The 14,494-nt window shown below is 43.5% G+C and overlaps 1 long non-coding RNA gene across 2 annotated transcripts in view; it reads left to right on the forward strand.

Annotated features, from left to right (window-relative positions):
- LOC135100678 (uncharacterized) overlaps nucleotides 1-14,494 on the forward strand; it is a 244,413-nt gene that overhangs the window by 178,693 nt on the left and 51,226 nt on the right. Inside the window, exon 6 of one of the 2 annotated variants that reach the window (XR_010268862.1) lies at nucleotides 7,778-8,690. The exons of the other annotated variant lie outside the window; for it this stretch is intronic. This is a non-coding gene — a long non-coding RNA (uncharacterized LOC135100678). Of the gene's footprint in view, nucleotides 1-7,777; nucleotides 8,691-14,494 lie in introns of those variants that run through there. 2 annotated transcript variants of the gene reach the window in all.

The raw sequence follows: 14,494 nt of genomic DNA on the forward strand, positions 1-14,494 counted from the left end.
GAAAAAAAAACGGCGTAATTTAAGAAGAAATGCGAACGAAAAATATATAAGTTTAATTAAATGTTACACCATAATATTGTATCGATTTTTATAAGGGAATATTTTCAATTCAATAATGTATAATTGTTTAAATGCACTTAGTTAGCGATGTACGAAAAAAATTTAAACGATCCTTGGCTAATGACTGTAACATTCAGGCTGTATTGAAAGCTCCTTCCCCTTTACAATACGACGAAGAGATCAAGGAGGAGGAGGAGGAGGAGATGAGAAGAGCAGGCTGTTACTCCCTCAAGGGTGTTGTATACAAACCTGTGGCCGAGAGAAGTGACCTGGAAGATTTGGAGGAGGCAGGTGAGTGTACTTAGACGCGTTCACCTTGATGTGGGAAATGGTTATGGTGGTGATGGGGATAGTGGTGTTGATGGTGGCGGTGATGGTAGTAGTGGTGGTGGCGGAGGCGTAATCCCATCACTGCTGAGTGGATAAGATCACCCATGCATTCCTCGCCTTCCTCCTCATTGCCCTTCACGCCTCACCTTCCCAAAAGTGTCGCTACCACCAATTGCTGGAACTGACTGTCTCAATTTATCAGTAATAAATAGTATTGAATAAGAAACAAAAAATATATATATATATAATTAAGATAGGAAAAAAAAAAAAAAATCATAAATAACGCGTTAATTATTTACTTTAAGTTGTAAATAAAATAAAGATACTTAGCGAACAGAGAAATATCATGTTTAATTGCTAATCCTCGTGATTTTCTGGTAGTGTTTTTTGAGGCTCAGTGCCGTCAGTCCCACGACTAGTTGGCACTCACTGTCTTGTATCGGGAGTATTTCCGAAAGGAGATTGTGATTTTACATATGTTTGGTTGTGTTATCATAGATTATTGTGCTGTGTATTGTACTGTATGACTTATTAATGAATTAATACCAGTAAACATGGCTGTCATTGACAAGGGTAACGATTTTGTGACTGGGGGCTAAGATGGAGGTTACAGTAGCAGCAGACGTAGGACGGAAAGTGTGGCTCCCTTCACGGCAGTGTGAGGTCACAGTGGCAGTGATATCTCGTGTCCTTCAGTGTGATCATCAGCATTTGATTCCTTCGCATCCTTAGTACGAGTATCCTTCACTCAAATCAATCTCTCTCTCTCTCTCTCTCTCTCTCTCTCTCTCTCTCTCTCTCTCTCTCTCTCTCTCTCTCTCTCTCTCTCTCTCTCTCTCTCTCTCTCTCTCTCTCTCTCTCTCTCTCTCTCTCTCTCTCTCTCTCGCTGAAATCGGAACTCACCAAAATCACTGTGCATTTAAATAAACTGTCGGTGTTTCCTCAGTCATCACGACCACCAGGCCACTGCCACCACTGTCCTAATCGTCATCATTACCCCCACAACCTCCACTACCACCACCACCACCGCCATCGCCACCACAACCTCCACCACAGTAACCTCCAGCACCACAAACACCATCGCCACTGCCACCAACTTCATCACCGCCACCAGCATTGTCATCATCATCAAGACGGCCGAAATTTACGACTCAGTTTCACAGCCATAAATCTTTAGCCTCGTCGTCTTTCTCTCACAGACTTTCCTCGCTTTGCGGTAACAGTGTCTTGAATAACACCTTCCTGGTCTGTTTCTGTACCTTGGCCATTAAAATTACGCATAGACTCGTGCGCTCTGTTATGTACCGCTGCTTGCGTTCGTTAGTTTCCTCCACCCTCCCACTACTTCATGCTACCCATTAAGATCCTTCGTAATGATGTTTTTCATGCCCGCGCTGGCCGTAACCTTCGGAAGGCTTATGGATCTGATGGCGTCCCTCATATCGTTCTCCAGAACTGTGCCTCTGTGCTTTCACTTTGCCTTGTCAAACTCTTCCAACTCTGTCTTTGAACATATCCCTTTCTTTCATGCTGCAAGTTTGCCTACATTCAGCCTGTTACTAAAAAGGGTGACTACCCTAATACCTCACATTGCCGCCTATTGCTTTAATCTCGTCTCTAAAGTTTTTTTTCTTTTTTAATTTATCCTCAACAGGAAGATCCTTACACATCTGTCACTTCACAACCTTATATCTTATCGCCTGTATGGGTTCCGTCGTGGCTTTTCTACTTGACTTTCCTTACTGAGTCTTGTTCGTCCTCTTTTAGGCATTTTGGTGAAACTTTCGCTGTTGGTTTAAACATATCAAAAAACATGACATGTATTTTTTCAAGAGGGAGGTCTCAAGACTTCTCCAATTTTGGATAATCATTTTGGCCCTATTTCTTTAGGGACTGGCACCTCAGGGTGCCTCTTTTTTTTTTCTGTTGACCTTGACTAGTTCTTCTCTTGCATAAAAGAACAGTGCCATGTAGAGTAATATCATACTAAGTAACTTGCATGTGTGATTATCGCTTGCGATTGTAAGTGGAAGGGAAAAAGATTTGATTGATAACCTGTCGCTGACGCTGGTTTTGAGGTGGCACATCAGTTAAGTAATATGAGGTGTTTGTCAGTTTTTCACTTTCTATGAATAGCGCATCTTTTCTTGCTATGTTGCTCTCTCTATCATCGCATTTTTTGCGTCTCCTCTTAGCAATTTCTCCTTCCATCTGTAACTTATCTTTGATCATCTCATCAGTTTCATTATTTTTATCCTTCTCTCCGTTTTAATCTTTTAATCTCACTTTTTCAGGCCTCTCTCACGCATTGCTCCCCATCCACGTCTCAGCCTTCTCACACCATCTTCCCCGCCCACATCTTCACTGCTCTTCGTCATTCTCGTCCCTTTTACCCTCTCCCTTCGCCCTTCCCATCCCATAGACAACCTCCTGTCTATATCCACCTTCCTTATAGCATCCTTTCCATCCTCACTCTTCCTTGCAGTCCATCACCGTTTCCCCCATCAACCCCATCCTCGCCCCCTCACACTGGTCCTCATCCTCGCGGCCTCACACATCCGAATCTTTCCCCCACTCTCCTCCCTCCGGCCCACCTTTATTCTTCACTGCCCATCACTCCCACCACTTTCCATCTTTACTACCCCTCGCATCACCTCCTTTCTGAATTACCTCCTCTGGCTCCATCTTCTTCCTTCTCCACCCCCATTAACCCTCCCCCACCTCCCGCTCTTCCCCCCATTACGTCCCCCCTTATCTCATACCTCCTGCCTCCCATCCTCTTCCTCCTCTACCTGCTAACTGTAGAAGCACCGAATATAAAGCCACCCTGGAGTAGCTCTCACGACCTTCTCTGTCAAGCGCCACCACCCCGGGGCGTCTAGGGAATCGGCGTCCCGCTCATAAACACGTCATGCGGCCGCCCACCAAATTGCCGCCCGTACTGCCACCTGAATAGAGGGTCAGGATGCCGCGGTGAGGCAGGAGGGAGGGGACACGTAATGGTACTGGCCGGAGCTGATGGATTGAGCAGCCAGGTGACACTAACGTCCCGGCAGGCAGACCCGGGGTGCCTCCAGCTTTGTGCCTTTCCCGGTAATGAGTCTGGACCAGGAGGAGGAGGAGGAGGAGGAGGAGGAACAGGAGGAGGAGGCAGAAGAAAAAAAAAAAAAGAAGAGGAGAAGAGGGTGTGAGAAATGAGGACGTGAGATGCTAAGGCAATTTTCTATAAGGGAACAAGGAGCGAGGCGGTGGAATGGATACCACCTCCAGCGTGCCTCCGAGAAGTGCGCATTCATTCTTGAGAAAGTTGCTGATGATGGTCACACTCTTCACCTTGGGAATGGAGTTTCATCCTCATCACCGAGTGTACATCACATTATTATAGTGAGTGGTAATGATATATCAGTCACAATAATGACAGCTGCTACTCAGAAGTTTGTTCGCAGCCTTATAGACTCATTGAACGGGATTCGGCGATGCAACCCGGTGACTGGGTGACGGTACAATGCCCTCCCTCCACGCCCAGGCTGCGGCGCCCCTGGGGAACTATCAAGGTAAAGGCAAAGCTTTGACACACACACACACACACACACACACACACACACACACACACACACACACACACACACACACACACACACACACACACACACACACACACACACACACACACACACACACACCAGTCCTAAATGTATTTACAACTTTTAATAATAATTTTATATACCCAGTCTAATTCAAATCCTTCAGGTGACTGCAAAGACTACTTAAGCACACTTCCACTTGTTCAGCTTTAATGCTACCAACGATTAATACTCTACCAGCCTCTCATTCAAAAATTGTTTTTAGTGAGTGTTCTTTTCTAAGCTGCGCCGTAATTTCAAGTCAAGTGTTGCTGAGTCACGTGATGAAAGTGCTTGGTAATGATGTAAGAGGAATTAAATTTCGGTTTTCATCGTGTTTGGAGAGTTGATGTAATAGTTTGGTGATGCGATGATGACGACCGTCACACACCCTCCCCGCCACACACCTCCCCTACCACACATCCTCCCAACCCCGCCACACATCCTTCCTGCCACACAACCTCTAAGCTAGACACACTCTCCGTCACACACCCTCCCAGCCACACACTCTCCCCACCACACACCTTGTCTTGTCGTTCTTTTTCATTTTCACTTCCAATTTTGTAATCTCCATCCTGTGACCCCTACACTCTTTACTTCGAACTACATTCCGATTTATATTTAATTGTATTTTTTTCTGTGTTGTGAGTGTGGCCTTATTTTGTTTTCGCAGCAGCTTCCCTTTACTCTATCTGTCAATTGTGTTGTTTTACCACACAGAAGAGTTGAACATGACACATTACGATGAGTATTTGATTAATGGGCATAATGTGAAAGTAGAAAGTAGTACATGCGTAGATGCGCCTTCCAGTTTTAGTCACTACCGTGAGTCACTGGAGGTTTTGCAGTGAGCCTCCGATCGAAACGTGGCACTGTGCTACACGAAGATGGCTTAGATGAAGGAAGACACCGCGGAGATATTGAAGGCGATAAGGAAAAGGCAGGTAGGTCTTCATTTGTAAAACCTTTTTGAAGTCTCATTATACTTAAAGGACCCTAGGTGGCGCCGTTGTAGCAGACGACTAGATGGTCTGAGAGGTTCATGTTCTCTATCGTTTCAGCGTTTATCTTGACTGCACTTAACAGGCTGTCTTAAAAGTTATTTTCAAGAGTGTTTCGACAAAGATTGTACAACTTTATGGGTAAAAAAAAAAAAAGTAAAAATCTATCTAATTATATGTGGTCTCAGAAAATAGTCTCAATAGGAATACAGAGTGGTAAAGAATAGTGTGAAAGCAAAGGGTACAAGGACCAAGGGTAGAACTGGAGCTTGAGCAGACGCCGTAGCGGGGACAGGAGCATGTTGTGTTCGCTGCTTCGACAATGAATGATGGAATGACGCACTAACTCTCCTCATGACCATATTCACACCTTTCCATCAATACATTTTAATAACTGACCATTGCCTTTCCTACTTTCTCACCTTTTCTACTTCAATTACCCTTCCTTTCTTTCTCATTTGGTCTTCCCTTCTCCTTCCCTCCCTCCTTCCCCGTTCGCTTCACTCCTTTCCACTACCTCACTTTTTCACTCAGTCGAACAAACTCGTTGGTTTTTGGCATTTTCCAGTTTTACCACACACTTGCATACTTGCGCCTCTCTCTCTCTCTCTCTCTCTCTCTCTCTCTCTCTCTCTCTCTCTCTCTCTCTCTCTCTCTCTCTCTCTCTCTCTCTCTCTCTCTCTCTCTCTCTCTCTCTCTCTCTCTCTCTCTCTCTCTCTCTCTCTCTCTCTCTCTCTCTCTCTCTCTCTCTCTCTCTCTCTCTCTCTGTGTGTGTGTGTGTAAAGTCGTTCTTTTAGTTTATATTCTTAATGTTTTTTCAGCTTTCGTTTCCCCGTCAAGACACAGGGCGGGGCGGGGCGGGGCGGGATGAGGCAACAGACAGCTCGGTGGTCGCCCGTAAGGGAGTGTCGGAGTGGCTGTCACGTGTCACTCTGATAACATCTTGCTGCAGTGGGTTACAGGCTGCTTGGGGCGGCGGCTGACTCTTACCGGGGCGTGGAAACGGACGGGAGGAGAGGGAAAGAGAGTTGCTTCTGTGGCCGCCGCGGTTCTCGGGGCGAAGGTGAACCTAATACTGTGGGGGCCTTATAATGGATTACACAAGGGTACAAGAAATTAGCTGTGATGGAGCTGTGTGTGTGTGTGTGTGTGTGTGTGTGTGTGTGTGTGTGTGTGTGTGTGTGTGTGTGTGTGTGTGTGTGTGTGTGTGTGTGTGTGTGTGTGTTAGTAATTGATTCCCTTCAATCTTTCATCAACTTGGGTAGTGGTTTTATTCATTTAAGTTTCATAGATTTTCTTCTTCACCTACACTTTATAATTGCCACCGCAGCTCACTCCCGTTAAGGTGAGGCGTGCGTGGGGGCGTGGGAGGGACCGTGGTTACCTCTCAGGGAAGTGGCGTTCCGGGCGTGGCCGAAACTAATTTGCTTTTACACTTGTCAATATAAGGCAACTATTCCTCGGAGCGTATATTATGTGTGAGTGTTGTGAGAGAGGTGGGGAAGTCAGCAGCGGGCACAGCGACCGGGACGGCTGCTGAGTTCACTAGTCCCTGGTGATTTAAGTGGTTGGCAGATACGTGTCTAGTGGCGAGAGGTATATAAACTGGTGAGGTGACGTCAGGTTAGTACACACACTGGAAGGGACCTGACCTCTTCATGTGAGCTTCGCCTTTGGGCTGAAGCCATTTCATGTAATCTTTGATGTCTTTATAGAGTAATTTGTGCTATACTTTGTAATTTACCTACCAGCAGCTTGAAGTTGACTTATGTATGTATGCCTTGGATTTACAGGAAAACCTTTGTTTAATTTTATATGACGCTGTACCAATATTTACGAGTCGCTCCGTCACTCGTTATGACGTAATTGAAGTTACGGGTCACACTGAAGACTGAATCTTTCAGAGCTGAAACACAATCACTCACTGCTTGTTACCAATCGTTACAGGGATAATTAACGTAACGAGTTTTGCTGACAGTCATCTTGTATGAGTGTCTCGCTCCAACACATGCGATAATCACCGAACGTAGTGTCAAAAATTGGATATAAAGTGTTTCCTGCACGCACAACACGATACACGCAGCGCACATTTGTCTCATCGGTTGCTACTATCCTCCTCAGCGTCCTGTTTTCGTAGTTTCACTGGTGTGGCGTGACGTCGCTGTAAGTGTTCATGATTCATGTCTAGAATACAATAAGTACCTACTATCTATGGTAAAAAAAAAAGTGTTACAGATATTATGATAACATGATTGATTGTTTAATTGAAAGGTATATAAAGATAGACGGTAATTATAAAAGATAATTAACACGACAGTGATTATGGGATCTATAATGAAGAAAAGTGGACGAAATTTATTGCAGCATCATATTGTCTTGTTGTATCAGGCATTACCTATAGTCAGTTCATCTACAAAATTTATTCGTGCCTTTATTTAGTTACACCCAGATTTTTTTCTGTAGTACAGCCGATAAAACTCGGCTTTTGTTGCATGTATTTTGTTTTATGAGTTTTTAAAGGAAGGAAGGTAACATTAAATATATGGATAAGAATATGAAACGCACCTACATTATATGTAGAGCTAGAAGAAATGAGAGGAGAGAAAGGGGAAATAAATATAGATAATCTGATTAAAATTGATGTTTCATGATATTTTTAGATACCTGTACCACCACGTTAGGAAGAAATTAAGTCAGAAAAATATTTTGTGTGTTTTAACTGAAGATGTTATATATGTATTTATTTGTTTTCTTTTATTCCAGGTACGTCAAACACTCGTGGGTCTTTTGTGTGAGAGTGGAAGGTGAGTCACTGTTGTATCTGATAAGAGTGGTGACGGGAGGTAATTTCCCCATGGATGACATCCTTTGGGTGAGAAAGTTTGTTCCTTTTTTGTAGAAAAGCATCCTTGGTGAGTGACTGACTTCATGAGTGAGAGATAAGAGTAAATGTGTAACTCATGAAGAGGACTAGAAGAGGAGGACTGGGAATGACAGGGATTGTTTTACTGACAGGGCAGAGAGGGATGAACATCAGAATCTCGATGTACAGTGACACCAAAAACTCACATTCCTTCATTCATTCATCACAGAACATCCATTACACCCAAACTTATTCTATACATCTCTTCCTTAACCTCCACCCTCCTCCTACTCTCCACTCAGACCATCCTCGACCCTCTGTTCCTCTCCCTCTTCGCCTCCCTCCCTCTCTCCCTCCTTCCCTCCAGGTGTGGTCAGTGCCCCGGCCACTCCCTTCTTCCCAGATTTGGGTGGAATTCCATGGCGGACGTGGGTCACTAAAGGAAACAGGAAGGTCGGGATCAGAGTTAGGGAGGGAGGGGACCAACACGGCGAAGACAGGATGGAGGAATTCGAGAAACACAAGAGGAGGAGGAAGTAAAGGGTTGAGGAAAGAGGAAGAAATTTAAGAAAAGGAATGGAAGGAGGAAGAGGAAGGGGAGAAAATAAAGGACTAAGGAAGGAAAAAGAAATAAAAAAGTGCGGGAAGAGGAGGGAGAGGAAGTAAAGAGCTCAAAAGGAGGAAGGAATATAAAAAAAAGGATACATGGAAGAGGAGGAGGAAGGGGAAGAAATAAAGAGCTGAGTAAGGAGGTAGGAATATAAAAAAAAAGAATGGAGGAAGAGAAGGGGAGAAAATACGACTTAAGGGTTGAGGAAGGAGGAAGAATTTTAAGAAAGTAAACTAAGAGACAAAGAGGGAGGAGGAGAAGGAGGAGGAGGAGGAGGAGGAGGAGGAGGAGGAGGAAATAAAGGGCTGAGGAAGGAGGCAGAAATTTAAGAAAGGAATAAACTGACTAAGAAACAAGGAGGAGAGAGAGAGAGAGAGAGAGAGAGAGAGAGAGAGAGAGAGAGAGAGAGAGAGAGAGAGAGAGAGAGAGAGAGAGAGAGAGAGAGAGAGAGAGAGGGGGGAGGAAGGGACTACGTAGGAAGCAGAGAAGAAATAGAGTTGAGGAAGGAAAAAAAAAAAATAAAATAACTAACAAAAGCATAAAAACAAGGACGAGGAGGGCGAGGGACGATCTCACCAAGTACACTCCTGACGTCCACTCGTTCCTCCAAACCTGTCCGTATTAAATGAATGGTGACTGCCAAACCTCGGTTCGGTTCGGATGTGTTGGGGAGAGTGGCCGGTGCAAGGGTAAATAGTTACTTGGACAACCTTGACATTCTTTTAACAGTTCAATACACTTGTGATGCTCTTTATTTATTTTCCCTCGTGGTCTCTCTCTCTCTCTCTCTCTCTCTCTCTCTCTCTCTCTCTCTCTCTCTCTCTCTCTCTCTCTCTCTCTCTCTCTCTCTCTCTCTCTCTCTCTCTCTCTCTCTCTCTCTCTCTCTCTCCATCATCATCATCCTCTACTTCTCTTCCTCCTTGTTTTGTGTCTCCCCTTTATTCTTCTCTTCTTTTCTTTTTTTCTCATCGTCGTTCACCCATTGTTTTTTTTTTTTTCTCCCATCTGCCATAAATCCTCCCACGGTTATTTATAGAGCAACTCCAGTGTGGCGAGCAGCTGGCGAGGAGGGCTGCTGCTGCTGCTGCTGCTGCTGTTGCTGCTCCTCATCCTCATCCTCCACATCCTCCTCCATATTTTGCTTGTCCACATCTTCCTTCACCTTTTCCTCCACTTTACCTCCACTTCCACTTTCACATTTCTCTTACCTTCACATCCCCCCCACCTTCATCTCCCTCTCCCCCTCCCCCTCCTTCTCTTCCCTTCCTCCTCCTCCTCTTAATACTATTTTATCGGTGTAATTACACATATGTTTGGCATTTTATTGGATTCCTTTTTAACAATGACTTTTAATTTATATATATATATATATATATATATATATATATATATATATATATATATATATATATATATATATATATATATATATAATAAATATAACTTTCGTATTTAAATATAATATATATATATAATAATATATATATAATAAATATAACTTTCGTATTTAAATGGCCGTTTGTCACGCTCACAGAATTAAATAAAAAAAAAAACACACACACATATATATATATATATATATATATATATATATATATATATATATATATATATATATATATATATATATATATATATATATATATATATATATATATATTATGTGTGTGTGTGTTTTTTTATTTAATTCTGTGAGCGTGACAAACGGCCATTTAAATACGAAAGTTATATTTATTTTTATAGGATACATATTTCTAAAAGTACTAATGGTAATCATGGAATCCTTTGCAACGAGTGGCCCTTAACGTTGTGTGTGTGTGTGTGTGTGTGTGTGTGTGTGTGTGTGTGTGTGTGTGTGTGTGTGTGTGTTTAGTCTCAGTGATTTACAGAGAGGGCTACTTACTGGCACTAGGGGGGCTGGTCAGCATCCTGGTAATCCATCTCCATTGATCATCTCGTGTTCCTCCTCCTCCTCCTCCTCCTTGTTCTTCTTGTTCTTGTTCTTGTTCTTGTTCTTCTATTATTATTATTATTAGTAGTAGTAGTAGTAGTAGTAGTAGTAGTAGTAGTAGTAGTAGTAGTAACAACTGTTGTAGCTTCAACAAATATTATAAAAAGCAAAAAAGGTCTTTCGTATAGTATTTTCATATCACTGATTCTCTCTCTCTCTCTCTCTCTCTCTCTCTCTCTCTCTCTCTCTCTCTCTCTCTCTCTCTCTCTCTCTCTCTCTCTCTCTCTCTCTCTCTCTCTCTCTCTCTCTCTCTCTTCCACAAAACAGTGTCATTTTTAAGCCAACATTAGCGATCTGGAACATCTTAAGATATTTCCTGACATGTATTTTTCGTGGCCACACCAAAAGATCGGGCCTCGTTGATTGGCTGCTTGGCGTGCCCGCGACCCCGCCCCTTTCCGGTAGCCCCACCCCGCATTCCGACCTGCTTTTTTTTCCTTCAGTTTTGTGATGACCTAATGTTTGGTCTTGCGTGTCTTTGTGTGTGTGTGTGTGTGTGTGTGTAGCAACAGAAGAAATCTTGCATTGGAATTCTCCCTCGTCTAGGTGAGGAGAATGGGAGGAGGGGGTGTTAGGATGGAAGGAAAGCATGCAAGGGAGGGATGAAAGGAAAAGGAAGGCAAATGAATGGAGTGAACTGAGTAAAAAGGTAAAAGGGGTAGGTGAGTGTAAGCTGAGTAAAGAGTAAAGCTTGACAGCGAGGTGGGAAGATACACTCATGTTGAATAGGAAAGCAACCCTGAAGAAGTAAGGAAAAGAATGAAGCTGTGATCTATCAGGCGTGAAGAATACATGAAGAAAGCAATAGACGCATCAGTAAAGAATATAGGAAAGCTTGTTGTCCTCCCTACCCTCCCTCCTCTCCTCGTCGCCGCTACTTCATACCATTCTCTCTCTCTCTCTCTCTCTCTCTCTCTCTCTCTCTCTCTCTCTCTCTCTCTCTCTCTCTCTCTCTCTCTCTCTCTCTCTCTCTCTCTCTCTCTCTCTCTCTCTCTCTCTCTCTCTCTCTCTCTCTCTCTCTCTCTCTCTCTCTCTCTCTCTCTCTCTCTCTCTCTGCATTAAAGTACCCTGCCGAGATGTAATGTTATACTCCAGTCTTCAAAGTGTTGCCCATTATGATATGCATGGAAGGAATCAAGAGTTACGTACCTGTACATCCATAACTTTCCATGACGCAACTTCATGAGCGAGAAACGTTTATTTGAAAGCTGATAGACATTCTCCCTAACTTTACTTAACATGATCCCTCTCACTACCCAATATTCTCAAGGCAGATTGATGCATTATAACCAGATTTTTTATTTTTTTTTAAGTACGATGCATATTGCAGCTTTCCTAGTGCAGTGTTACAGAGTTTAGTCTATTCTACTCCTTCATGGATTTCGTAATAGCAGGAGAATTAGAGTGACACTAGGATAAAAGAGGATACTGGCATTGAGAAGACCGTTCGAGCCCCATTTGGAGTGCAATGACCGTAGACTTTTGAGTTGAGAAAATAGTGTTCGAGTAAGTTGTTCTATTTGGGTATTATCTTTTTAATTAACGATATCCCTACCTAGTCCGCTTTCTCTGTTGCTGTTGTTACTAGTGACTGTGATGTCCGTCACATTATATAACATCGCCAAGCTTGTGATGATTTGAGGTTGTCACTTATATAAGGTCTCTTGTGAAGGAGCTGACTGCCTGTTTGTGTTAGTACGCTTCAGAACCCTTCGCGGTGTTGGCGAGACTGAGTGATTCAATGACGCCACTTCAACATGTATAGCTAAGTGAGAGAATATCCCATGTGATTCGTAGGTGATAGTTTGGCCGGCTGGCGTGTCATGTAAACCTGCAGTGACAGTATTAGTGGTTGAATCTGTATATCAGCGTTTAGTGCACGAGTTAGGTGTATTAATATTTAGTCTGTTTTCTTTCAAATATTGCAACGTGTTATTCGCAATTTAGATTATTATCACTTTACGACCTGAATGGAATAAATATAGAAAATATTTGCATGGCTAAATGTATTGGTAATGCCCTTCAAGATAATAACATTTATGCACGAACAAGTAATTTATTCATAGTTAAATATCTTAATATTGACCTTAATGGCAATAACATCGTGATATCATGACTCAGGTGACGTGATACCTCGCCCTTTACATTATGCAGTGATAGGCGATGTCAGAGCAGGCCGGCTGAGCATCGCGGGCCCTGACAGAGGGCGTGTTGATACCGGAGACTGTTGTGTTGTCCTCTCCCCTCCACTCTCCCTCCTCTCCTCACCGCCGATACTTCCTACTCCTCTCCGTTGCCTCCAACTCCTCCCTGTTGTCTTGTACTCCTCCGTCACCTTCTACTCTTTTCTTCCTTTTATTTTTTTAATTGGTGCTAGTAACTTCGGAACATTGAAATTGTGATTATTTTTTGTCCTGGAGAATTTGCATATGCCATTAGCTGTTAGCAATAGCAGTAGTAGTAGTAGTAGTAGTAGTAGTAGTAGTAGTAGCAGCAGTAGCAGTAGTATTTGTTATTATATGTAGCTAACGTTGAGTTTTGGAAGATGTGGTCTCTTGGTGGTGTTTTGTATCCTCGTGATGTCTCCTCTTCGCTATTTATCTGGACACTATAGAGCTTGTTGTGGACGTAAGTTCCTCTTGTATAACTTGCTCTGTACTCCACTTAAGGGATGCTGGATGGAGGCAGTGGCGGTTAGGTTAGGGTAGTCTACGTTACTTTAAGTTGAGTTAGGTTAGGCAACTAATGTAACGTCCATTATCACGAAACTGGTGATACTGAGCAAGTCTTCTCCAACTTATGATTGATCACAAGTTCCTTAATAAATACGTAATTGATATGAAGCTCAGTATTCAATATTAGCCTTTGCATGGTTGCTAGCAATCTATTTATCTGAGGGCATATTAATTTTTAATGTTTGTTTATTTTTTTTTTTTTGTAAATTGTAATTGTTAGTGGTGGTGGTAGTAGTGGTGGTGGTAGTAGCAGCAGTAGTAGCAATAGTTGTAATATCAGTAGTTACTGCTATTACCACTGGTAGCAGTAGTAGTGATAATACAGTGTTCGTGTTATAATTATCATCATCACATCGCACGAGACAATACAGCGCAACACACTCGGCATTCTCATCTCGTATTCCGCCGCATCCTGATATATGCGCGCGCCAAGAGACGCATTCTATAAATGTAAGATTAGGTGGAGAAAAGAGAAAATGGGGAGAGATAGAGACAGAAAGAGAGAGGAGGGGGAAGGTTGAGGGAGAAGGGGCAACAGCCGCGTCTCCCCGTTGACCTGCTTCCCTTTCGTCTCTTTTCTCCCCTTCCTCCCCCTTTTTGATGTCCCATATCCCACCTTCCCTTCCTAACCCTACACTCATCCGTCCATGTATCTTGCCCCTCTCTCTCTTTCGCCTTCACCCCCTGGTACCCGCACCCTCTACAAGTGTCATCTGCCCATCCTCCTTCCTCCCTCTCCACTTACTTACCCTATCCTCTCTCCCCCGCATCCTCCGCCCCTTGCTATACCCTTATTCGTCCCCCGTCACCCCTGCCATCACCCTCATGTTTGTTTGTCGTCGTGTAGGTCAGGACTTCGGCGACAGCCTGACAAAACTGACCTCTTCATTCCCCTTCGTCCTCCCTCTCCCAGCCTGTCCCTTCCTACCCCGCAGTGACGTTAGACCAACTCTTTTTCAGATAGTTTTGACACACACACACACACACACACACACACACACACACACACACACACACACACACACACACACACACACACACACACACACATTAATGCAAATGTAACAGAGTACACATACATGGGGTGGTGGTGGTGGCAGCGTGGACAAAATTAATGTATCCTGAGTACGAAGATGCTGTTCTGTCAGTACAGAGCAGGGTTCGAACCCCAGCACGTAGCCCATCCGTTCATGACCTCATAAAATATCAAGGAGTTTATGTGCTTGTGTATTAAGCTATCCCTGAGACGCGAGATTTGGTC

This window comes from Scylla paramamosain, chromosome 5, assembly GCF_035594125.1.
Source record: "Scylla paramamosain isolate STU-SP2022 chromosome 5, ASM3559412v1, whole genome shotgun sequence".
NCBI classification, from domain to species: Eukaryota; Metazoa; Arthropoda; class Malacostraca; order Decapoda; family Portunidae; genus Scylla; species Scylla paramamosain.